The sequence below is a fragment of the Rhinoderma darwinii genome, chromosome 4 (genome assembly GCF_050947455.1).
Source record: "Rhinoderma darwinii isolate aRhiDar2 chromosome 4, aRhiDar2.hap1, whole genome shotgun sequence".
Lineage (NCBI taxonomy): Eukaryota > Metazoa > Chordata > Amphibia > Anura > Rhinodermatidae > Rhinoderma > Rhinoderma darwinii.
In genome coordinates, this window is record NC_134690.1 from 315,387,012 (window position 1) to 315,412,547 (window position 25,536).

Genomic DNA, 25,536 nt, shown 5'->3' on the forward strand with positions numbered 1-25,536 from the left:
TTGTGTTTGACCTTGGCTTTTGTGACTACTCTTCTGCTCTGCGTTTTTGTACCTCGCTCATCTCCTGGTTTGACTCGGCTCGTTCACCTCGCTTGTTGCTCACGGTGTTCCCGTGGGCAACTTCCCCATTTCCCTGGCTTCTTTGTACCCTTGTCTGTTTGTCTGTCGTGCACCTATTGAGTGTAGGGACCGTCGCCCAGTTGTACCCCGTCGCCTAGGGCGGGTCGTTGCAAGTAGGCAGGGACTGAGTGGCGGGTAGATTAGGGCTCACTTGTATGTTTCCCAACCCCGACATTACAAAGGGAAGGCCTAAAACCAAATCGGACGATAATCCCTGCATCAACAGTACAGAGCACTGCTCCAAATGCATGGAGCCAACAAGGAGTTCAAAAACAGGGGTATGCTGTGTAAAATAACCATTAGCAAGAGGAGTGGAGTCGATACCCACTACCGGGACAGGTTTAGGCAAATCAATCAATGATATTAGCAGACGACCCTGAATCCACGAAGGCACTGCCAGTAGCAGACCTACCACCAAAAGAGACCTGAAAGGGAAGCAAGATTTTATTACGTTTCATATTTACGGGAAATACCTGTGCGCCCAAGTGACCTCCCCGATGATCACTTAGGCGCTGAAGTTTTCCGGCTGCTTATTCTTACGCCTAGGACAGGTGTTCAGTTGATGCTTGTCATCCCCACAATAGAAGCAGAGACCATTCTTCCTGCGGAACTCTCTACGTTGTTGGGGGGACACGGAGGCACCGAGTTGCATAGGTACCTCCGAGTCTTGCGTGGAAGAACGAAGCAACAGAACCTCGGGAGGCATCATGGGGGAGTCAGAGGAGAAAACACATAAACGTTCACGTTGTCGTTCCCTGAGACGTCGGTCAAGTCGTACCGCTAAAGCCATAACCTGGTCTAGGGAGTCAGAAGAGGGATAGCTAACTAGCAGGTCTTTCAGGGCATTCGACAGACCCAACCTAAATTGGCACCTTAAGGCAGGGTCATTCCACCGAGAAGCTACGCACCACTTCCTAAAGTCAGAGCAATACTCCTCAACAGGTCTCTTACCCTGACGTAAGGTCACCAGCTGACTCTCGGCAAAGGCAGTCCTGTCAGTCTCGTCATAAATGAGTCCGAGAGCAGAAAAGAAAAGATCAACGGAGGAAAGTTCAGGGGCGTCAGGAGCCACATTCGTTTTTTCCTCCCCACATTCCAAAAGCCATAACTTTTTAATTTTTCCATCAATATTGGCGTATGATGGCTTGTGTTTTGCGGGCCGAGTTGTAGATTTTCAAAACACCACTTATTGTACCATATAATGTATTGGGAAACTGGAAAACAAATATTTGTTGGGTGGAATAGGAAAAAACAGCGATTCCTCAATATTTTGGGGGGTTTGTCTTTACGGCGTTCACCCTGCAGTAAAAACAGCTTGTTAACTTTATTCTACAGGTCAATATGATTACGGTGATACTTATATAGTTTTTTTTTTATGTTTTACTACTTTTACAAGGAAAAAACTGATTGTTAAAAATAAAATTTGCGTTTTTTTTCACCATATTCTGAGTGCTATAACTTTTTTATGTTTCCATCGATTGAGCGGTATGAGGGCTATTTTCTGCAGGGCATTGGTACAATTTTTAGGGTACATGAGACTTTTTGATCACTTTGTATTCCATTTTTTGTGGGAGATTAAGTGACCAAAAAACAGCGATTCTGGCATTTAAAATTTTTTCTTTTTTACGGCATTCACAGCGCGGACTAAATAATGATATATTGTAATCGTTTTGACTTCTATGGATGCGTCGATACCAGTTAAAAAAAATTACATTGTGCTTGAGAGAAAAGTTTTTTTTTTAACTTTTAATATTTACAAATTTTGTTTAATCTAAAAAACGGTATTTTACTGTTTTTTATATGTCCTCCTAGGGAACTTGAACCAGCGATCATTGGATTGTTTGCATGATATACTGCAATACTAAATCACATAAAGCATCACTGGATTGATTGTTCACCAAAAATTTAGCTATATAATTATTTTTTTCTTAGTGTTCCAAATATAATTTTTCATACCTTTCTTGGAGTGTGAGAAACAGTCCCTGGTGCCACAATAATAATAAGGCAGACGCTAAAGCCCCCAAACATGGCTTAACAGGTTCCCGACCGCTGGCCGTATTTTTACGGCCAGCGGTCAGGGTCTCTGAAGTCCGCCGTATAGACAAATTACGGCGGCACTTCAGAGACTGTGCACGCGCGATCGCGTGCACACAGCTCTGTGCCCGGGCTGTTGCTAACAGCCATGGGCACTGGGCAGAATGTCAGGGGCCAATCTTTTGGCCCCTGAACAAGTGATCGCTGTGACAAACAATCACAGCGATCACATGCATTTGTACGTATAATACAGTTTGCACGCGATCGCGTGCACACAGCCCTGTGCCCACGCTGTTACCAACAGCTCTGGGCACTGGGCAGAGTATCAGGGACCAATCTGATGGTCCCTGAACATGTGGTCGCTGTAAAAACCTATCACAGCGACCACATTTGTTTTATTTTGACTTTTCTGGCAGCAAATCTCCTGCCTCTTTTCTTCTCCTCAAACATTGTTTCAGTGTAAGGAGAAGAGGAGACTTGAGAGAATTGCTGCCAGAAGAATACAGTTACAAAAAAAATACAGTTAGGCTATGTTCACACGGAGTATTTTGCAGGAGGAATATCTGCCTCAAAATTCCATTTGGAAGTTTGAGGCAGATATTCCTCTCCCTGCACGCCGATTTTCGCAGAGTTTTTCGCGGCATTTTTCGCCCGCGGCCATTGAGCGCCGCGGGCATAAAACACCGCGAAATACGCTTTCTCTGCCTCCCATTGAATTCAATGGGAGGTCAGAGGCGGAAACGCCCGAAGATGGGGCATGTCGCTTCTTTTTCCCGCGAGGCAGTTTTACTGCTCGCGGGAAATAGAAGTCGACGCCTCCCATTGAAATCAATGGGAGGCATTTTCTGGCCGTTTTCGCAGGGTTTTGCGACGCGGTTTCCGCGTCAAAAAACTCGGCAGAATACTCCGTGTGAACATAGCCTTACACTCCATAAAACATTCTCTGTATAGATAGATTTCTATCTATCTATACAATCTATCCATCTATCTTTTTTTCTATCTACCTTTCTTTCTTTTATTCTATTAGAGTAGGCAGGTAGGGAGTATATAATTATATATATATCCACATATATATATTATATATAGCAATAGCGGTTTATTTTTTTGTTAGCGGTAGTGTAGATATATATACCAGTTAGTTTGTGTGTTTTATATTAAAAAAAAAAGTTTGTTTAGTTAGTGTTAGTGTTAGTGACGTTATGGCGAGGAAGTTGTTTAGCGCCGAGGAGGCATACGCCATGCTGTGGTCTGAGTCGGAGACCGCATCAGAGATGGCGTTAGAGATGGAACCTGTTTTGGGCAGTGACGATGATAGCGTCACTTCAGGTTCATCTTCAGGGGACGTTGTCCCTGATGCAGTTGAAACTGCAGAACATGAAAGCGCAGGGCCAAGTAGCGCTGTAGCACGGGACAGCCTGGTCCCTCCAGTCCAGGCTCTTATATGGGCACCTGCCCCATCTTTTGGGCCTAGAATCCACGGATTTACTGCCACTCCTGGCATAACCGTGGACAATACAAATTTTGTCCAAATGGATTACTTCCATTTATTTATAACTGACGACATCCTAAATCTGATTGTCCACGAAACTAATTTATATGACGCTCAATATATAAGGCAGAAACCTTCATCCACCCATGCCAGAGATTGGACGCCCACCAATTTGCAAGAATTAAACAAATTTTTGGGGCTCACCCTAAATATGGGTATTGTCAAAAAGCCCTCCATTAGGTCTTACTGGTCAACAAGACCCGCCCAAGCCACCCCAGTATATTCTGCAGTAATGCCCAGGTCTCGTTATGAGGCAATAATGAGGTTCCTCCACTTCAACGACAACACACAGGCCCCCCCAAGTACCGATGCAAACCGTGATCGGTTGTTCAAAATAAGACCACTGATAAATTCCCTCAATAATTTATTCCTGCAACTCTACACCCCTGAGCAGAATCTCAACTTCCATAGAAGACTTAGCTTTCGCCAATATCTACCTTCCAAAAGGGCAAGATATGGCGTCAAGCTTTATAAACTGTGCGAAAGCGGGTCAGGATATACCACCGCCGTCAGAATTTATGAAGGGCGGGACCGCTCAATAAATGTTCCTGGATGCCCCCCTGATCTTTCCACCAGCAGTAAGATCGTTTGGGAGATAATGCAGCCTCTGCTTCACAAGGGGTACCACCTGTACTGTGATATAATTTTTATTCCAGTGTGCCCCTGTTTAGGCATTTGCATGCTGCAAGGACTGGGGCATGTGGTACCATGCGCAAAAACCGAATTGGTTTTCCACAGCAATTAGTGGGGAAGCGCATAGTAAAGGGGGATTACTGTGCTTATGCATCTGAAGAATTGCTGGCGGTCAAGTACAGGGATCGCAAAGACGTGTATGTGCTAACCACGATTCATACCGCAGGAACAGTGGCAGTGAGGGAAAGAGGGGCAACATCGGACAAGCACAAACCAGTGAGCGTGTCCGAATATAACAAGTACATGGGGGGGGTGGTGGATTTAAGCGACCAGGTTTTACAGCCCTATTTAGTGAAGTGAAAAACAAAAACCTGGTACAAAAAAGTGTCCATTTATTTGTTACAGGTGGCAATCCACAACTCATTTGTGCTCTACAAAAAAAACAGAGGCAGACACACATACCTGGATTTCCAGGAGAAAATTATTGAAGGCCTCATTTTTGACGTTCAGGACACTAGAGAATGCCCCCAGTCTGAGGATGTCACGCGACTGACTGAAAGACATTTCATCACTCGCATTCCCCCAACACCAACCAGAAGCAACCCGGAGAAAAAGTGCCGCGTCTGCAGAAAAGACGGGCACCGCAAAGATTCCCGATATTTCTGTCCATGTCAACCAGGCCTGTGCATTGAGCCATGTTTTAAAAAAATACCACACTGTTCTGCATTACTAGATTTTAGTTAATTAGTTGAAAATATATTTGCCCTACATTACATTTTTATTTTCCCCCTGATTTTACCCCAAGGGTGAGGGAGGGAATGGGTGGGGGATGGATGTCATGTTTGCATGTTTTCTAAAGTTCATCTGCTGGAGAGCTCCATGCTGCAATTTCTTATTTTAGAAAACCCAAACAAATAAATTCCCATTATACCCCTAGATGAATATTTTGGGATTTCTGCTTCAAGGGCAGATATTTTGGAAGTGTTCTAGAAACTCTGTTGAGTTTTGTAAAACCAGCTTTGAAAAAAGGCGATTTGTGAAATAAGCTTCTTCTATCGTCCGCCCTCCTACATCTCTATGTGATAATAAGGCCCACATATTTGGTATCCCCATGCACGGGAGAAGTGGCAGAATGTGAAAGGAGATGAATTTTGTCCGTGGTCTATACTGTGTGTGAAAAATTCTAGCATAAACTGACGCATTTGCTAAAAAAATTGCTAATTTTATTTTGTTCCATCTTATTCAAGAAACTTTCAGAAGAAAACTGGACTGTCTAAAAATATGATAAACCCCTTGAAGGAAACCTTGTGGGGTCTACTTGTGTGAATGAAGTCATTTATGGGGTGTTTCTAATGTTTCAGCAGCATTACGCCCCCAAGAAAACAGTATGCTGCTATAAAATCAAATGCAAAATTCCTGGACCGAAAAGGCCAAAAAGCCTCCTTTTATGCCAAGCCCTGGCACATGCCCGCACAGTGAATAAGGCACACATATTTGGTATCCCCATGCACGAGAGAAGTGGAAGAATGTGAAAGGAGATTAATTTTGTCCGTGGTCCATACTGTGTGTGAAAAATGCTGGCATAAACTGACGCAATTGCTAAATTCTTGCATTTTTTTCCAATTTTGCCCACTTTAGAGAAAAAAATAAAAATGATATATACTGACAAATGCCACTAAAACAAAGCCCTATCTGTCCTTTAAAAAGATTGTAAAATTCAATGATGAACTTTATTCACCTGCAGAGTTATAGTCATCTAAAGAAGCGCATAGCAAAATTGTGAAATTTGCTCTGGTCATTTAGCTGTAAAATAGCCTAGTCCTTAACCGGTTAAAGTGGTTTTACCAGGTACAGTGCTGTACGTATTCGTAGTGGCTGCATCTGGGATTGCAGTTCTGGTCCCATTCAGATGAGCACCGTCAGTCAACCGATCAGTGAGGTTGCCGGGCGTTGGACTCCAATCGATCTGATATTGATGACCTATCCCAAAGATGGGCTATCAGCCTAAAAGTCCCAGAAAAACCCCTTAAAAAAGCTGAACTGAGTACACCTATTTAGAGCTTATGGACTGTCCATGTATCTTTTTTTTGTAGATAGTTGCCTGTCACTTTAACCCGTTAGTAACCGCCTTTTCACTGCACTCGCTAAAGGTACTTAACCCCTTAGTGTCCAAGCCTGTTTTGGCCTTGTGGACACAGACGATTTTTGCAAATCTGACATGTGTTACTTTATGTGGTAATAACTCCAGAATGCTTTTGCCTATCCAAGCGATTCTGAGATTGTTTTCTCGTGACATGTTGTACTTTATGACACTGAAAAAATGTTGTCGTTAAATTCAATATTTATTTGTAAAAAATACCAAAATGTAGAGAAAATTTGCAAAAATCTGCATTTTTCTAAATTGTAATGTATCTGCTTGTAAAACACATTGTAATACCACACAAAATATTTACTAGTTAACATTTCCTATATGTCTACTTTATGTTTGCATCGTTTTTTGAACGTCCTTTTATTTTTCTAGGACGTTACAAGGCTTAGAACTTTAGCTAGAATTTCTGCATTTTCAAGAAAATTTCAAAAGGCTATTTTTTCAGGGACCAGTTCAGTTCTGAAGTGGCTTTGAGGGCCTTATATATTAGAAAGTCCCCATAAATCACCCCGTTTTAAAAACTGCACACCTCAAAGTATTCAAAATAGCATTCAGAAAGTATTTTAACCCTTTAGGCATTTCACAGGAAATAAAGCAAAGTAGAGGTGAAATTTACAAATTTCAATTTCTTTTTAATGAAATTCATTTGTAATACATTTTTTCTGTAACACAGAAGGGTTTACGAGAGAAATGCAACTCAATACTTATTGCCCATATTCTGCAGTTTTTAGAAATATCCCACATGTGGCTCTACTGCGGTAATGGACTGAAACACCGGCCTCCGAAGCAAAGGAGTACCTGGTGGATTTTGGGGCCTCTATTTTATTAGAATATATTTTAGGCACCATGTCAGGTTTGAAGAGGTCTTGTGGTGCCAAAACCGTGGAAACCCCCCGAAAGTGACCCCATTTTGGAAACTACACCCCTCCAAAGAATTTTTCAAGAGGTATAGTGAGCATTTTTAGCCCACAGGTTTTTTGCTAAATTTATTGGAACTGGTCTGTGAAAATGAAAATCTACTTTTTTTCTGAAAAAACATAAGATTTTTTAGTTTTTACAAGGAATAAAGGAGAAAAAGCACCCCAACATTTGTAAAGCAATTTCTCCCGATTACGGCAATACCCCATATGTGGTAATAAACTGCTGTTTGGACCCACGGGAGGGCTCAGAAGGGAACGAGGGCCATTTGGATTTTGCAGCGCAGATTTAGCTGGAATGGTTTTCGGTGCCATGTCGTGTTTGCAAAGCCCTGGAGGGACCATAACAGTGTAAACTACACCCCTCAAGGAATTTTTCTAGGGGTATAGTTAGCATTTTGACCCTACACGGTTTTTGCTGAATTTATGGGAATTATGCCGTGAAATTGAAAATCTAAATTTTTTATAATAAAATGTAGTTTCAGCTCAGATTTTTTCATTTTTACAATAGATAAAGGAGAAAAAACACCCCAATATTTGTAAAGCAAACTCTTCTGAGCACAGCAATACCCCATATGTGGTAATAAACTGCTGTTTGGACACATGGCGGAAGTTAGAAAGGACGGAGCGCCATTTGACTTTTGGAGCTCAAGTTTTGCTGGAATGGTTTGCGGCCCCATGTCACATTTGCAAAGCCACTGAGGGGCCAAAATAGTACAAACCTGGCAAAAGTGACCCCATTTGGGAAACTATACCCCTTGTGGAATTTATCTAGCGGTATAGTGAGCATTTTGACCCCACAGTTTTTCTGCTGAATTATTGGAATTATGCAGTGAAAATGAAAATCTACATTCTTTCAACTAAAATGTTGAATTATTTTCATTTTCACAAGGAATAAAGGAGAAAAAGCGTTCCAACAATTGTAAATCAATTTCTCCCGAGTACGGTAATACCCCACATGTGGTCATAAACTGCTGCTTGGATACACCATAGGGCTCAGAATGGCAGGAGTGCTACTTGGCATGTAGATTTTGGTTGATTGTTTTTTGGGCGCCATGTCGCATTTGCAGAGCCCCTGAGGTACCCGTACAGTAGAAACCCCTGAGAAGTGACTCCATTTTGAAAACTATACCCCTCTGGGTAATCATCTAGGGGTGTACTGAGCATTTTGATCCCACAGGTGTTTCATAGATTGTATTAGAATGAGGCAGTAAAAATGAAGAAAAAAAAAAATGTCAAAAAAATATGTAGTTTTGCACCCAATTTTTTTTTTCACAAGGGGTAATAGGAGAAAAAACAACACATAATTTGTTACCCAATTTCTCCCGAGTACGGCAATACCCCATGTGTGGCCCTAAACTGCTGTTTGGGAACATGGCAGAGCTCAAAATGGAAGGAGTGCCATGTGGCTTTTAGAGCACAGATTTTGCTGGATTGGTGTATGGGCGCCATGTCGCATTTGCAGAGCTCCCTTAGGTACCAGAGTAGAGTGTAAAACCCTGAATAGTGACCCCATTTTGTAAACTACACCCCTCAAGGCATTTATCATTTGCCTGGACATATTACAGGGCTTAGGAGTGAAAGGCGCATGTGAGACCTATTTTGGTGATTTTCGCAGCATTAGCCCACAATGGCAGGGCTCTGGGGTCAAATAGTAAAACAAACCCCCAAGAAGTGACCCCCATTTTGGAAACTGCACCCCTGAAGGCATTTTATTAACGGGTGTAGTGAGCATTTTGACCACACAGGTTTTTTTTTTCTATAATAAATGAATGCTCAGTGGATGATGCAAAGTGAAAATTGCAAATTTCCACAGGTATATGTCATTTTAGTGTACAATATTTTGTGCCCAGTTCATGCCACTGAAGACAAATACCTCAAACTGTTAAGCGGGTTCTCCCGGCTGCAGGGCTCAGAAGGGAGGTAGCGCCATTTGGCTTTTGGAGCGCAGATTTTGCTTAGTGGTAGTTTTTGTTTGGGGTTTTGCTGGTATTTCAGTTTATGATGTGGGGGCCGGTGTCGCACTAATAAATGGTGCCAGATCGTATCCGCTTTTGGAACACTCTGCATATTTTGCATCGCCATATTCTGAGAGCCAGAACTTTTTTTTTTCTCCACCGGAGCTGGGTGAGGGCTTATATATTGCGGGATAATCTGTAGTTTTCATTGGTACCATTTTGGGGTACATGCGATTATTTTTTTTTTGATCACTTTGTATTTCATTTTTTTTTGGCAAGCAAGGTAACCAAAAACCTGCAATTCTGATGTTTTTTATAATTTTTTTTTTTACGGCGTTCGCCATGCGCTATGAATGACAATTTATTCTGCGGGTCGGTACGATTACGGCGATACCAGATGTATATAGTTTCTCTTATGCTTTGCAGCGTCTGCACGATAAAATCACTTTTGTTTCAAATAATTTATTTTTGGTGTCACCATATTCTGAGAGCCATAACTTTTTTATTTTTCCGTCCAAAAAGCTGCGGCAGGGCTTGTTTTTTGCGGGACGGGCTGCAGTTTTTAATGGTATAATTTTGGGGTACATGCAACTTTTACATCCCTTTTTTTTATTCTGTTTTGCGAGGGGTAGGGACTAACAAACAGCGATTCTGGAATATTTTTTTATACATTTTTTTTACGGTGTTCACCCTACGGGTAAAATAGCGTGATATTTTTATAGTTTGGGTCGTTACGGACGCGGGGATACCACATATGTGTACTTTTTATGATTTATTTTTTTTCCTATAACAAGACTTATTATAGGAAAAAAGGCTGTTATAGTGTTTTTTGAAACTTATTTTTTTCATGAAACTTTTTTTTTTATACTTTTTTACAACATTTTTATTAACTTGTTTTAACTTTTTTTTGTGTCCCACTAGGGAACTTGAAGGCATGAAGCCCTGATCGCTATTCTAATAAACTGCACTACCTACATAGTGCAGTGTGTTAGAGCTGTCAGCTATTCACTGACAGCAAGCCTATTAGGCTTCGCCTCCCGGCGGGGCCGACCAGGCTTCCGTACTAGGAAGTGATTGTTAGGCTACGGTTGCCATAGCAACCATCGGAACACCCGCGGGTGCCGATGGTTGTCATTAGCAACCATAGCGTGCGATCTAATCACTTAGATGCAGCGATAGCTGCATTCAAGGGGTTAATCGGCCGGATCGGAGCCTAGCTCCGGTCCTGGCCGTTAGAGCACGATGTCAGCTGTGACAAACAGCTGACACCCGCGCCCGTGGCAACCATCGTGTTTCCCGACAGGCTACAAGACCCTTCGATGCATCGATTGCGTTGATCGATGCATCGAAGGAGTTAATCGGCCGGATCGGAGCCTAGCTCCGGTCCTGGCCGTTGCAGAGGGGTGCCGGACAGATGATTACCAGCGGTGATAGCGCTGGCTCAAGCTGAGCCAGCGCCATCACATACACCACATCATGGAGCTGTGATTGGTCAGTCTGCTTTGACTGACCAATCACAGCGATCGCCGGCAGGAGACCACTGTGAATGGTCCCCTGCCGTCTTACTGTGCCGATCAACTGTCATAAACAGTTGACGGCACAGCTCTGTCACCTTGTCCTTTGACAGGGTGACAGTTTTTAGCCAGGACGCACCGGTATGCCCTGGTGCCTTAAAGCACTTCAATGCAGGACGTACCGATGTGTCCTGGTGCGGTAAGGGGTTAACAGCTCCATGTGTCAGCCGCGTATGATGCGTGGCTGCGTGATTTTCGCGCAGCCGCCATCCTTATGACACTCTGTATGTTTGTAAACAGAAAAGCATACTGCAGTTGCGCGAATCACGCGCGTCACACGGAAGTGCTTCCGTGCGCTGCGCGTGATTTTCACGCACCCATTGACTTCAATGGGTGAGTGATGCGCGAACAACGCACAAATATCGGACATGTCGAGAGTTTTACGCAGCGGACACATGCTTCGTGAAACTCACAGACAGTCTGCACAGCCCCATAGACTAACATAGGTCCGTGCGAGGCGTGTGAAAATCACGTGCGTTGCACGAACGTATATCACGTTCGTCTAAATAAGCCCTTACACTTGCAGTGTATTATAAAAGCAATCAAATGATTGCATTGTGAATTCCCCTAGGGGGACTAAATTTTTTTTAATAAAGTAAATAATGAATAAATAAAAATCCCAAGTAAAAAAAATACAAAATGCTTTATTATGGAAAAAAAAAGATAACAGCTACACATATTTGGAATTGTCGCATCCGTAACAACCCCAACTATAAGACGATTACATTATTTAACCCGCACGGCATACGTCGTAAAAAACTAAAATAAAAAACAATGGCAGAATTGCTGTTTTCTGTTCATCCTGCCCTCATAAAAATTTTATAAAAAGTGATAAAAAAGTTGCATGTACTGCAAAATAGTACCATTAAAAACTACAAGTCGCCCCGCGAAAAAAAAGCCCTCATACAGCTGCATCCGTGGTAAAAAAAAAAGTTTTGGCTCTTAAAATATGGCGACACAAGAACAAATATTTTAGAAAAAGTTTTTACTGTGTAAAAGTAGTAAAACATAAGAAAACGATATAAATTTGGTATTGTCGCAATCATAACGACCCGCTGAATAAAGTTATTATGTTATTTATACCACATGGTAAACGCAAAATAGAATGGCAAAATTGCTGGTTTTTTTTATTCCCCCCCCAAAAAAAACTTGATACAAATTTATCAATAAATTATATGTATCCAAAAATGGTGCTATTAAAAAAAAAAACTTGTCATGCAAAAAACAAGTCCTAGCTTAAAGTTCTAGCTCTTTGAATGCAACGATGAAAAAACGTAAAGAATAAAATAGGCTGGTCACTAAGGAGATAAGAGGACTTCGGAGTTTTACGGAGAGACTGCTCAGGTATTCATCTATTTATGCCGACTGGCTGTGTCACGTGTGTAGTGCAGTAATTGGATACAGACTGTTACTGAGTGACAGTTACAGGGGAGGTATGCAGGACTGGCTAGGCCCAGGAAAAGCCTGGTGCTGACAGGAGACGGAGCTGATGCACTTCGCCACCATGTTGACTGGAGGGGGCAGAAGAGAACCCATGTAAGGAGAAGGTTTGGCAACAATAATAGGAGAGGGGGTGAAATACGTGAGGCTCTAGTTCTGAGAGCTGTTGGTCCCTTCAGGAATTAGACCTGTACCTGGTTGCCAACTTGAGCAAGCTTGTCCCTCTGCATTGAGACGCGGAAGACTGGAGGTTGCAGGGGCGGTGAACCGAAGGTTGGGAGATGTGACACGGGCCTATGCAGAGCTGAAAAGGAGAGTGAGTGAGTTCTTCGTAGGAAAGCAGTCTGGCGATGATGGTTGCAGTTTCGGAATCAGTGGTTCTCTCTGTGGAGTTTGTTGGCGCTTTTGAAATAGTCTGCCCGGTGTGGGTACCAGTGTGCGAGTAAGGCCTCAGGCACACGACTGCATGGCCGTGATTTTTGAGTCGGACGGCCGCAAAGTGTCACCTGCAGGCCGTCCGAAAATCGCGGGCACATGGCTGCGTGCATTAATTTCTATGAGCCTGGACCGAAGAACACGGTCGTTATAAGACATGTCCGTTCTTTCTGCAGTCCAGGCTCCTGGGTCATGTCCAGACGGTGGAAACCACGGTCGCGTGCATGGGCCCATAGAAATAAATGGGGCCGCAATTCTCCCGTTTTTCGGGGGAATTGCGGCCGCAAAAGCACGATCGTGTGCATGGGGCCTAAGCGGTACTGTGGAGGCTGTAGTTGGTTTCTGTTGGGGATTCAGAAGTAAATCTCCAGGAGTAAATCTGATCCCTGGTGGTTTGGTGAGTTAGCTGCCATAAGGACTAGTCTCCCTGTAGGCCTGAAACGTGGCCTAGGAAGTGCAGTCCTAGATTATACTTGACTGAGTGGAGTAGTCATTGGGAGGGGTAGCAAAGTAGGAACCATTGGGAGTTGGGGCCCTAGATAGAAGGCTGACTTCATCCAGTTGTGAGTTGGTACATAGGAGTAGACCTGAAGTGTGGTCTGAATGTCTTATGGTAGATGTGCCTGTAAGGCGTGATTAGGAGAGAAACGTTGGAAAACTTAGGCTGGGTTCCCACGTAGTGTAAACGCTGCAATTATTTGTGGAAAAAAAACTCAATTTTGAGAAAATTTGCAAAAATTATGATTTTTCTAAATTTAAATGCATCTGCTTGTAAAACAGATAGTAATACCACCCAAAATAGTTACTAATTAACATTTCCCATATGTCTGCTTTATGTTTGCATCATTTTTTGAATGCCTTTTTATTTTTCTAGGACGTTACAAGGCTTAGAACTTTTGCAGCAATTTCTCACATTTTCAAGAAAATTTCAAAAGGCTATTTTTTCAAAGAACAGTTCAGTTCTGAAGGGGCTTTGAGGGGCCCACATATTTGAAACCCTTATTAAACACCCCATTTGAAAAACTGCACTCCTGAAAACAGCATTTAGAAAGTGTTTTAACCCTTCAGGCGTTTCACAGGAATTAAAGCAAAGTAGAGGTGAAGTTTACAAATGTCATTTTTTTTCCAAAATTCATTTGTATTACATTTTTTTCTGTAACACAAAAAGTTTTACCAGAGAAATGCAACTCAATATTTATTTTGCCCAGATTCTGCAGTTTTTAGAAATATCCCACATGTGGCCCTAGTGTGCTGATGGACTGAAGCACAGGCCCCAGAAGCAAAGGAGCACCTAGTGGATTTTGGGGCCTCCTCTTTTTTACAATATATTTTAGGCACCGTGTCAGGTTTGAAAAGGTCTTGTGGTGCCAAAGCAGTGGAACCCCCCAAAAGTGACCCCATTTCGTAAACTACACCCCTCAAGGAAATTTTCAAGGGCCATAGTTAGCATTTTGACCCCACAGTTTTTTTTTGCTACATTTATTTGAATTAGTCTGTAAAAATGCAAAAAACTTTTTCTGAAAAAACATTCAAATTTCTAATTTTTACAAAGAATAAAGGAGAAAAAGCGCCACAACATTTTTAATGCAATTTCTCATGATTACGGCAATACTCCATATGTGGTCTTAAACTGCTGTTTAGACCGACGGCAGTGTTCAGAAGGGAAGCAGCGCCATTTGGATTTTGGAACGCAGATTTTGCTGGAATGGTTCGGTGCCATGTCTCACTTGTAACGCACTAGAGGGACCAAAACAGTGGAAACCCCCAAAAGTGACCCCATTTTGGAAACTACAACCCTCAAGGAATTTTTCTAGGGGTATAGTTAGCATATTGACCCCACAGTTTTTATGCTGAATTTATTGGAATTAGTCTGTGAAGATGAAAATCTACTTTGTTTCTGAAAAAACATAGAATTTGCACATTTTTACAAGGAATAAACCAGAAAAGCACCCCAAGATTTGTAAAGAAATTTCTCCTGGGTACGCAAATATCCTATATGTGGTCATACACTTCTGTTTGGACACATAGTAGGGCTTAGAATGACAGGAGCGCTACTTGGCATGCAGACTTTGCTTGATTGGCTTTTAGGCGCCATGTCGCATTTACAGAGTCCCTGAGGTACCAGTACAGTAGAAACCCCTGAGAAGTGACTCCATTTTGGAAACTACGCCTCTCAGGGCATTCATCTAGGGGTGTAGAGAGCATTTTTGACGCTACAGGTGTTTCATAGATTTTATTAGACTTAGGCCTGATTCACACGAACGTGTTAAACATCCGTGGGACGGCCATTGAAACAGCGGCCGTCCCACGGACCTATGTAATTCTATGTGCCCGTTCACACAGCCGTTGTTTCAATGGACCGTGTGAAGGGTCCGTGGGAAAATAGGACATGTCCTATCTTTTCACGCATCACGCATCCCTCCATAGACTCTCAACTATGGTGGATGCGTGACACCATGTTTGGCCCTGAACTGCTGTTTGGGCACATGGCAGAGGTCAAAATGGAAGGAGCGCCATTTGGCTTTCAGAGCTCAGATTTTGCTGGATTGGTGTACGAGCTCCAAGTCGCGTTTGCAGAGCCCCTGAGGTGCCAGAGTACAGTAGAAACCCCTGAGAAGTGAGCCCATTTTAGAACCTACACCCCTTAAGGCATTTATCATTTGCCTGGACATATTAAAGTGCTCAGTATTGAAGAGCACCATGCACATTTGAGGTCTATTTTGGTGGTTTTCACCACATTGACCCACAATTGCAGGGCTCTGAGGTCAAATAGTTAAAACAAACACCCAAGTAGTGACCCCTATTTTGGAAAACTTCACCCCTTAGGGCATATTAACCCCTTAAGAACGCAGCCACTTTTTTTATTTTTTATTCTGTTTTTATTTATTTATCAAAGGTGAATGACAGAGAAATAAAACATTTCACAACTCTGTGATACACAGTTAGGACATAGGAGCACCAATAAAAATTATACAGACATAGAAAATACAAAAGAAAGAGAGTGAACCGGAAAAGAGAAGGGAAGAGGGGAGGGGAAGAAGGGTATAGAGGGTGAACCTATCCTCAGCATCCACCCCATAAACAGATGTTTCTTAGGAGGAATACGTAAATACAGTTACACACTATTGGGACAGCAGATCAATATACTCCGCAGAATTCTCAAGCGATTCTGAGATTGTTTTCTCGTGACATACTGTACTTTATGTTAGTGAAAAAATTTGGTCGATAACTTCAATATTTTTTGTGAAAAACACCTAGATTTTGAGAAAATCTGCAAAAATGTGCATTTTTCTAAATTCAAATGTATCTGCTTGTAAGATAGATAGTTATACCACACAAAATAGTGACTAATTAACATTTCCCATATGTCTACTTTATGTTTGCATCATTTTTTGAACATCCTTTTATTTTTCTAGGACGTTACAAGGCTTATAAGTTTAGCAGCAATTTCTCACATTTTCAAGAAAATTTCATGCAATGTTAAATACCTTTGTGTCAAAAAAGACAAAAGTATAGAAGGTATGATACCTTTATTGGCTAACCAGTTTACAAATGAATGACTTCGAAAAAAGCACAACATTTAGATGTTACACAAAGACAATTAGTACATGAGGTGATACATCATTAAGATAAGCCAGGGAAAAAAAACGGAGGTTATAGGGGTGATGACTTAGGAGTTAAGGTGTCAGGTCCGTATATCAGGGAAGCTCCTTTCTCCCTGTCATTTCACACCGAATAACCACCTCTGTAAATTGAAAGCTGAAGGCATGCCTGGAAAGAAGTAAACCAGTCAGAGATGTTTGGTACACAACTTTCCCTCAATCAGAAAAGAGGAGAACTGAACTTTATTCAGAACAAAGAAACACACAGAGAAGACGCATGCCCCTCCCTAGAGATGTGGGACTTGCTTAAGTCCCATTGGCTCCTCAGCTGTAAGTTTTCCTGTACATTCTTCTGCACACTCCTCTTTGCATTCCAGGGGGCGGTGTCTTCCATAGGCGTGTTATGCAGGCTCTTTGTGCTCCATGAATCCAATCTCTTTGTGTAATATACTGAATATATATATATATATATATATATATATATGTAAGGATAATATTTTTCAAACAATATACATAGTAATGATCCCTGACAAAGGTATCTGGAGTCAGTCTGATGGGGAATGTGACGTGTGTCCATGTAGTGGCTCATAAATCCTGGTGTTAGGGCAGATTCAGACGAACGTTGCGTTTTTGCGCGCGCAAACAACGCGGCGTTTTTTTGCGCGCAAAAAACATTTGACAGCTGCGTGTGTCATCCGTGTATGATGCGCGGCTGCGTGATTTTCGCGCAGCCGCCATCATAGAGATGAGGCTAGTCGACGCCCGTCACTGTCCAAGGTGCTGAAAGAGCTAACTGATCGGCAGTAACTCTTTCAGCACCCTCGACAGTGAATGCCGATCACAATATACAGCAACCTGTTAAAAAAAAGAAAAAGTTCGTGCTTACCGAGAACTTCTCTCCCGGCCGTTGCCTTGGTGACGCGTCCTTGGTGACGCGCCTCTCGACATCTGGCCCCACCTCCCTGGATGACGCGGCAGTCCACGTGACCGCTGCAGCCTGTGCTTGGCCTGTGATTGGCTGGAGCTGTCACTTGGACTGAATTGTCATCCCGGGAGGTCAGACTGGAGGAAGAAGCCGGGAGTTATCGGTAAGTCAGAACTTCGTTTTTTTTTACAGGTTCATGTTTATTGGGATCGGTAGTCACTGTCCATGGTGCTGAAACAGTTTAACTCTTTCAGCACCCTGGACAGTGACTATCTCCTGACGTCGCGTACCGGAATTTTTTTTGCCGGGTTCGGCCAAAACGATTTCGGCCGAACCCGGTGAAGTTCGGTTCGATTGTCCGGGTTCGCTCATCTCAAAGACACTCCATTTGGATGTTTGGAAACAGAAAAGCACGTGGTGCTTTTCTGTTTACATTCATCCTTTTGACAGCTGGTGCGCTGTTCCAGTCGGTTCGCACGGAAGTGCTTCCGTGCGACCTGCGTGGTTTTCACGCACCCATTGACTTCAATGGGTGCGTGATGCGCGAAATACGCGGAGATATTGAGCATGTCGCGCATTTTGCGCAGCTGACAAACGCGCAAAAAGCACGGACTGTCTGTACTGCCCCATAGACTTGTATTGGTCTGTGCGTGGCGCGTGAAAACCACGCGGCCCGCATGGACCGAATATACGTTCGTGTGAATCCCCCCTTAGATTGAGGCCTTGTGTCAATGACTGGAATTTTATCATCATCTTGAATTCCCAAATTTTTCTTTCTCTGTTGTTTTTAAAATGACCCTTTAGTATTAGGACTTTTAAATCTGCCAAACTGTGATCAGGTCCAGAGAAGTGTTTTCCCACGGGTGTATCCACCTCCTGTTTTATTGTATGTCTGTGTAGATTCATCCTGGTTTGTAGTTTTTGTATTGTTTCTCCAATGTAGATTCCTTTATTGATGCACCTTGTACACAGGTTCATGTACACTACATTGGAGGATGTACAGGAGAACGAGCCAGTGATTTTATAGTCCTGCTGTGTGTTTGGTATGTGGATGGTGTTTGATGATAAGATGTTGGTACAGGTCTTGCATTTTCTACTGTTGCAAGGAAAAGTGCCAGTCTCTGATGGTGGTGAGAGGACACTTCTGACCAGGAGATTCCTTAGGTTTGGTGGCTGTTTGTTTGCAAGGAGAGGTAAATCCGGGAATATTTCCTTAAGTTTATTGTCTTTGTTGAATGCAGGTTGGAGATCAGCAGCAATTTTCCTCAAGATGTTCATTTGTGGGTTGTATATGACCACTAGGGGCACCCTGCTGTTGTCTTCCTTCGTTTTGTACTCCAGAAGATTGCTCCTTGGAGTTCTTGTTGCTCTGTAGATCTGATCATCTATAATACGTGGATGGTATCCCTGTTGTAAGAATGTATACCTCAGTGATAGCAGATGTTGTTTTCTGTCTTCACTGTCTGAACAGATCCGTATGTACCGCAGAGCCTGGCTGTAGATTATGGATTTCTTTATGTGTCTCGGATGGAAGCTGTTCCATCTCAGATATGCTGGACGGCCTGTAGGTTTATGGTAGATTGTTGTTTGTATGGTATTTTTTCTCATGTATATGGTCATGTCCAGGAAATGTATTTGAGATGTAGAGTAGTTGAGAGTGACTTTGATGGTAGGATGGAACTTGTTAAAGTTTTTATGGAAAGAAAGCAGTTCATGTTCAGAGCCTGAACTTTTATGGTTAGCCAATAAAGGTATCATACCTTCTATACTTTTGTCTTTTTTGACACAAAGGTATTTAACATTGCATATTGTTTCTGGCTAACACAGTACTACACTATTTTTTACTGTACAAGAAAATTTCAAAAACCCTATTTTTTTTAGGAAACAGTTCAGATCTGAAGTGGCTTTGAGGGCCTTATATATTAGTAACCCCCTCAAATCACCCTATTTTATAAACTGCACCCCTTAAAGTATTCAAAACAGCATTTAGAAAGTCTCTTAACCCTTTATGCGTTTCACAGGAATTAAAGCAAAGTGGAAGGGAAATTTGCAAATTTCATCTTTTTTTTGCAGAAACTCCATTTTAATCCATTTTTCCTGTAATATTGAAGGTTTTTACCAGAGAAACACAACTGAATATTGATTTCCCTGACTCTGCAGTTTTTAGAAATATCCCACATGTGGCCCTAGTGCGCTACTGGACTGAAACAAAAGCCCCAGAAGCAAAGGAGCACCTATAGTGGATTTTTGGGCCTTCCTTTTCATAAATTATATTTCAGTAGGCACCATGTCAGGTTAGAAGAGGTCTTGTGGTGCAAAAACAAAGGAATCCCCACAAAAGTGACTCCATTTGGGAAACTACACCCCTAGAGGAATTCATCTAGGGGTGTAGTGCGCATTTTGACCACACAGGTATTTCAAAGAATTGGGCAGTGAAAATGAAAAATTACATTATTTTCCAATAAGATGTAGCTTTACCTCAGAATTGTAAATTTTTTCAACCAATAAATGAGGAAAAGCACCCCAACATTTGTAAAGCAACTTCTCCAGAGTACAGAAATACCCAAAATGTGGTCATAAACTGCTGTTTTCGCAAGCGGCAGCACTCAGAAGGGAAGGCACGCCATTTAGCTTTTGGAGTACAGATTTTGCTGGATTGATTTCTCTGCACTATGTCGCATTTGTAAAGCTCCTAAGGTACCAGTAGAGTGGAAACCCCCCAAAAGTGACTCCATTTGGGAAACTACACCCCTAGAGGAATTAATCTAGGGGTGTAGTGAGCATTTTGACCCCGCAGGTGTTTCATAGATTTCATTAGAATTGGGCAGTAAAAATGAAAAATATTTTTTTTTCCACGAAGACATAGCTTTAGGTCAAAATGTTTCATTTTCTCATCAAATAAAGGAGAAAAAGCACCACAACATTTGTAAAGAAACTTCTCCAGAGTACGGAAATACCCCATATGTGGTAATGAACTACTGTATGAATACACATCAGGGCTCAGAAGGGAAGGAGCGCCATTTGGCTCTAGGAGAGCATATTTTGCTGGATTGGTTTTTCTGCACCACGTCGCTTTTGCAAAGCCCCTTAGGTACCAGTACAGTTGAAACTCCCCAAAAGTGACTCCATTTGGCAAACTACACCCATTAAGGAATTCATCTAGGGGTGGAGTGAGCATTTTGATCCCACAGGTGCCTCATAGATTTTATTAGAAATGGGCAGTGAAAATTAAAAATTACATTATTTTCCAATAAGATGTAGCATTAGTTTAAAAAAAATTCATTTTCTCAACAAATAAAGGCGAAAAAGCACCGTAACATTTGTAAAGCAACTTCTTCAGAGTAGGGAAGTACCACATATGTGGTCATAAACTGCTGTTTGGATACACGGCAGGATGCAAGGGAAGGAGCGCCATTTGGCAGTTGGAGCGCAGATTTTGCAGGATTGATTCCTGGGTGCCATGTTGCATTTACAAAGCCCCTGAGGTACCAGTTGTAAAGGATCTGCCAGGCACAACTTCTGTGTATACGCCCATAGGTAATCAGTCTGCACCTGAGTCTATGTCTCTGAGACTGACTCCATCTTCCACCACTCAGGATGGCAGGCTTAGGAGTGGGAGAGCCTATCGCAGCCTGGCCAGACGGAGCTAGCTCCCGCCCTCTGTCTATTTATACCTGCCTCTCCTGTTCCTCCTTTGCTTGTGATTCTTCTTGTGTGGTTTCCTGGCCCAGCTACAGCTTCTGACTATTTGATCCTGCTCCATACTGACCCTGGCTTACTGACTACTCTCCTGCTCTGCGTTTGGTACCTCGTGCACTCCTGGTTTGACTCGGCTCGTTCACCACTCTTGTTGCTCACGGTGTTGCCGTGGGCAACTGCCCCATTTCCCTTAGCTTTCTGTTCCCTTGTCTGTTTGTCTCGTGCACTTACTGAGTGTAGGGACCGCCGCCCAGTTGTACCCCGTCGCCTAGGGCGGGTCGTTGCAAGTAGGCAGGGACAGAGTGGCGGGTAGATTAGGGCTCACTTGTCCGTTTCCCTACCCCCATCATTACACCAGTACAGTAAGAACCCATGAAATGTGACTCCATTAGGTAAACTACAGCTCTTGAGAAATTAATCTAGGGGTGTAGTGAGCATTTTGACCACACAGGTTTTTGATAAATTTATTAAAATTGGGATGTGAAAATAAAAATAATTCTAGTCCAAAATTTTGCATTTTCACAAAGACTATATGAGAAAAGCACCTCAATGTTCGTGAAGCATTCTCTCCAGAGTAAGGCAATACCCCATACGTGGTCATAAACTGCTATTTGGACACACAGCAAGGCTCTAAAGGGAAGGAGCGCCATTTAGTATTTGGAGTGGAGATTTTACAAGATTAGTTTTTTGACATCATGTTGCATTGAGCTATAGTACCAGTACAGTGGTACTGTAAAGGATCTGCCAGGCACAGCGGGGTTAACGTGAACGTGAAGCCATGAGAGAGTATATCCAGGAATGCCTGGCCAAGGGTTACATTCGCCCCTCTACTTCTCCGGTAGGTGCTGGCTTCTTCTTCGTAGGGAAGAAGGATGGTGGTCTTAGGCCATGCATTGACTACCGTAACTTGAATAAGGTCACTGTAAGGAACCAGTATCCTCTTCCTTTGATTCCTGATCTCTTTAATCAGGTTCAGGGGGCCCAATGGTTCTCTAAGTTTGATCTACGGGGGGCGTATAACCTTATCCGCATCAAAGAGGGGGATGAGTGGAAGACTGCGTTTAACACGCCCGAAGGTCATTTCGAATACCTCGTCATGCCCTTTGGGTTGTGTAATGCTCCTGCTGTCTTCCAGAATTTCATAAATGAAATTTTAAGGGATTACCTGGGGGTTTTTCTTGTAGTGTACCTTGATGACATACTGGTGTTTTCCAAGGACCTGTCCTCCCACATTGAGCATGTCAGGAAGGTGCTCCAGGTCCTTCGGGAAAACAAACTGTTTGCGAAAACCGAAAAATTTGTGTTTGGGGTACAGGAGATACCATTTTTGGGTCAAATCCTCACTCCTCATGAATTCCGCATGGACCCCGCCAAGGTCCAGGCTGTGGCGGAATGGGTCCAACCTGCCTCCCTGAAGGCGTTACAGTGTTTCTTGGGGTTCGCTAATTATTACAGGAGATTTATTGCTAACTTCTCGGTCATCGCTAAGCCTCTTACGGACCTCACTCGCAAAGGTGCTGATCTCCTCCACTGGCCTCCTGAGGCTGTCCAGGCTTTTGAGGTCCTTAAGAAGTGCTTTATCTCGGCCCCGGTGCTGGTTCAGCCCAACCAAATGGAGCCATTTATCGTGGAAGTTGACGCATCCGAGGTGGGAGTGGGGGCTGTCTTGTCCCAGGGTACCAGGTCCCTCACCCATCTCCGTCCCTGTGCCTACTTCTCCAGGAAGTTTTCGCCCACTGAGAGTAACTATGATATTGGCAACCGCGAACTCTTAGCCATTAAATGGGCATTTGAAGAGTGGCGCCACTTCCTGGAGGGGGCTAGGCACCAGGTAACGGTCCTTACCGACCACAAGAATCTGGTTTTCCTAGAATCTGCCCGGAGGCTAAACCCGAGACAGGCTCGATGGGCGCTATTTTTTACCAGATTCAACTTTTTGGTTACCTATAGGGCTGGGTCTAAAAATATTAAGGCCGATGCACTGTCGCGTAGCTTCATGGCCAGCCCCCCTTCGGAGGAAGATCCTGCTTGTATTCTGCCTCCTGGTATAATCATTTCTTCTATTGATTCTGATTTAGCCTCAGAAATCGCGGCTGATCAAGGTTCAGCTCCCGGGAACCTTCCTGAGGACAAGCTGTTTGTTTCCCTGCAATTCCGGCTAAGGGTACTTAGGGAAAACCATGACTCCGCACTATCTGGTCATCCAGGCGTCCTGGGTACCAAACACCTCATTGCCAGAAACTATTGGTGGCCTGGGTTGCCTAAAGACGTTAAGGCCTACGTCGCCACTTGTGAGGTTTGTGCTAGGTCCAAGACTCCCAGGTCCCAACCAGCGGGCTTACTACGTTCTTTGCCCATTCCCCAGAGACCTTGGACCCATATCTCCATGGATTTTATCACCGATTTGCCTCCATCTCAAGGCAAGTCGGTGGTGTGGGTTGTAGTAGACCGCTTCAGTAAGATGTGCCACTTTGTGCCCCTCAAGAAACTACCCAATGCCAAGACGTTAGCTACCTTGTTTGTCAAACACATCCTGCGTCTCCATGGGGTCCCTGTCAATATTGTTTTGGACAGAGGGGTACAATTTGTTTCATTGTTTTGGAGAGCCTTCTGTAAAAAGTTGGAGATTGATCTGTCCTTCTCCTCTGCCTTCCATCCTGAAACTAATGGCCAAACTGAGAGGACTAATCAATCTCTAGAACAATATTTAAGGTGTTTTATCTCTGACTGTCAATATGATTGGGTCTCATTCATTCCCCTCGCCGAATTTTCACTCAATAACCGGATCAGTAACTCGTCAGGGGTCTCCCCCTTTTTCTGTAATTTTGGGTTTAATCCACGGTTCTCCTCCGTTTCACCTGCTAGTTCCAACAATCCCGAGGTAGAGGTCGTTCATCGGGAACTGTGCACAGTCTGGGCCCAGGTTCAGAAGAACCTAGAGGCGTCCCAGAGCGTACAAAAATCTCAGGCTGATAGAAGACGTTCTGCTAACCCCTTGTTTATGGTCAGGGATCTGGTGTGGTTATCGTCTAGGAACTTGCGCCTTAAGGTCCCGTCCAAGAAATTTGCTCCCCGGTTTATTGGGCCGTATAAGGTCAATGAAGTCCTCAATCCTGTCTCCTTCCGACTGGAGTTGCCCCCATCTTTTCGAATACACGACGTGTTTCATGCCTCCCTCCTTAAACGCTGCTCCCCGTCCTTAGCTCCCTCGAGGAGACCTCCTATTCCAGTTCTCACCCCTGAGGGGGTGGAATTCGAGGTGGCCAAGATTGTGGACAGCAAGACATTCCAAGGCTCCCTCCAGTACCTGGTCCATTGGAGAGGATACGGGCCTGAGGAGAGGACTTTGGTACCCGCCCGGGATGTTCACGCTGGGGTATTGGTCAGGAAGTTCCACCTTCGTTTCCCCAATAAACCAGGTCCACTTAGAAAGGGTCCGGTGGCCCCTCATAAAAGGGGGGGTACTGTAAAGGATCTGCCAGGCACAGCGGGGTTAACGCCCATAGGTAATCAGTCGGCACCTGAGTCTATGTGTCTGAGACTGACTCCAGCTTCCACCACTCAGGCTGGCAGGCTTAGGAGTGGGAGAGCCTATCGCAGCCTGGCCAGACTCAGCTAGCTCCCGCCTTCTGTCTATTTATACCTGCCTTTCCTGTTCCTCCAGTGCTTGTGATTCTTCTCGTGTGGTTTCCTGGCCCAGCTACAGCTCCTGACTACTTGATCCTGCTCCATACTGACCCTGGCTTACTGACTACTCTTCTGCTCTGCGTTTGGTACCTCGTACTCTCCTGGTTTGACTCGGCTCGTTCGCCTCTCTTGTTGCTCGCGGTGTTGCCGTGGGCAACTGCCCCATTTCCCTAGCTTTGTGTACCCTTGTCTGTTTCGTGCACTTACTGAGCGTAGGGACCGCCGCCCAGTTGTACCCCGTCGCCTAGGGCGGGTCGTTGCAAGTAGGCAGGGACAGAGTGGTTGGTAGATTAGGGCTCACTTGTCCGTTTCCCTACCCCTATCATTACAGGTACCCCCGAAAAATTACACCATTTTGGAAACTAGATCCCTCAAAGAATTTATCTAGGGGTGTAGTGAGCATTTTGACCCCACAAGTGTTTTGCAAAAATGAGTACACAATAGATGTTGCAGATTGAAAATTGACGTTTTCCACAGATATGCCATTTCAGTGCCCAATGTGTTGTGCCCAGCTTGTACCACCGTAGACACACACCCCATAAATTGTTAAGCGGGTTCTCCAGAATACAGTAATAGCCCATATGTGGTCATAAATTCCCGTTTGGGCACACTGCCAGGCTCAGTTGGACCACCATTTGGCTTTTGAAGCGCAGATTTTGCTTGGTGTTTTACTGGTATTTCAGCTTATAATGTGGGGGTAGATGTAAGCTGGGCGGAGTACATCAGGGTATGTGTAAGCTGGGTGGAGAACATCAGGGTATATGTAAGCTGGGCGAGGTAAATCAGGGCATAATAGGATGATGTAATAATTGGG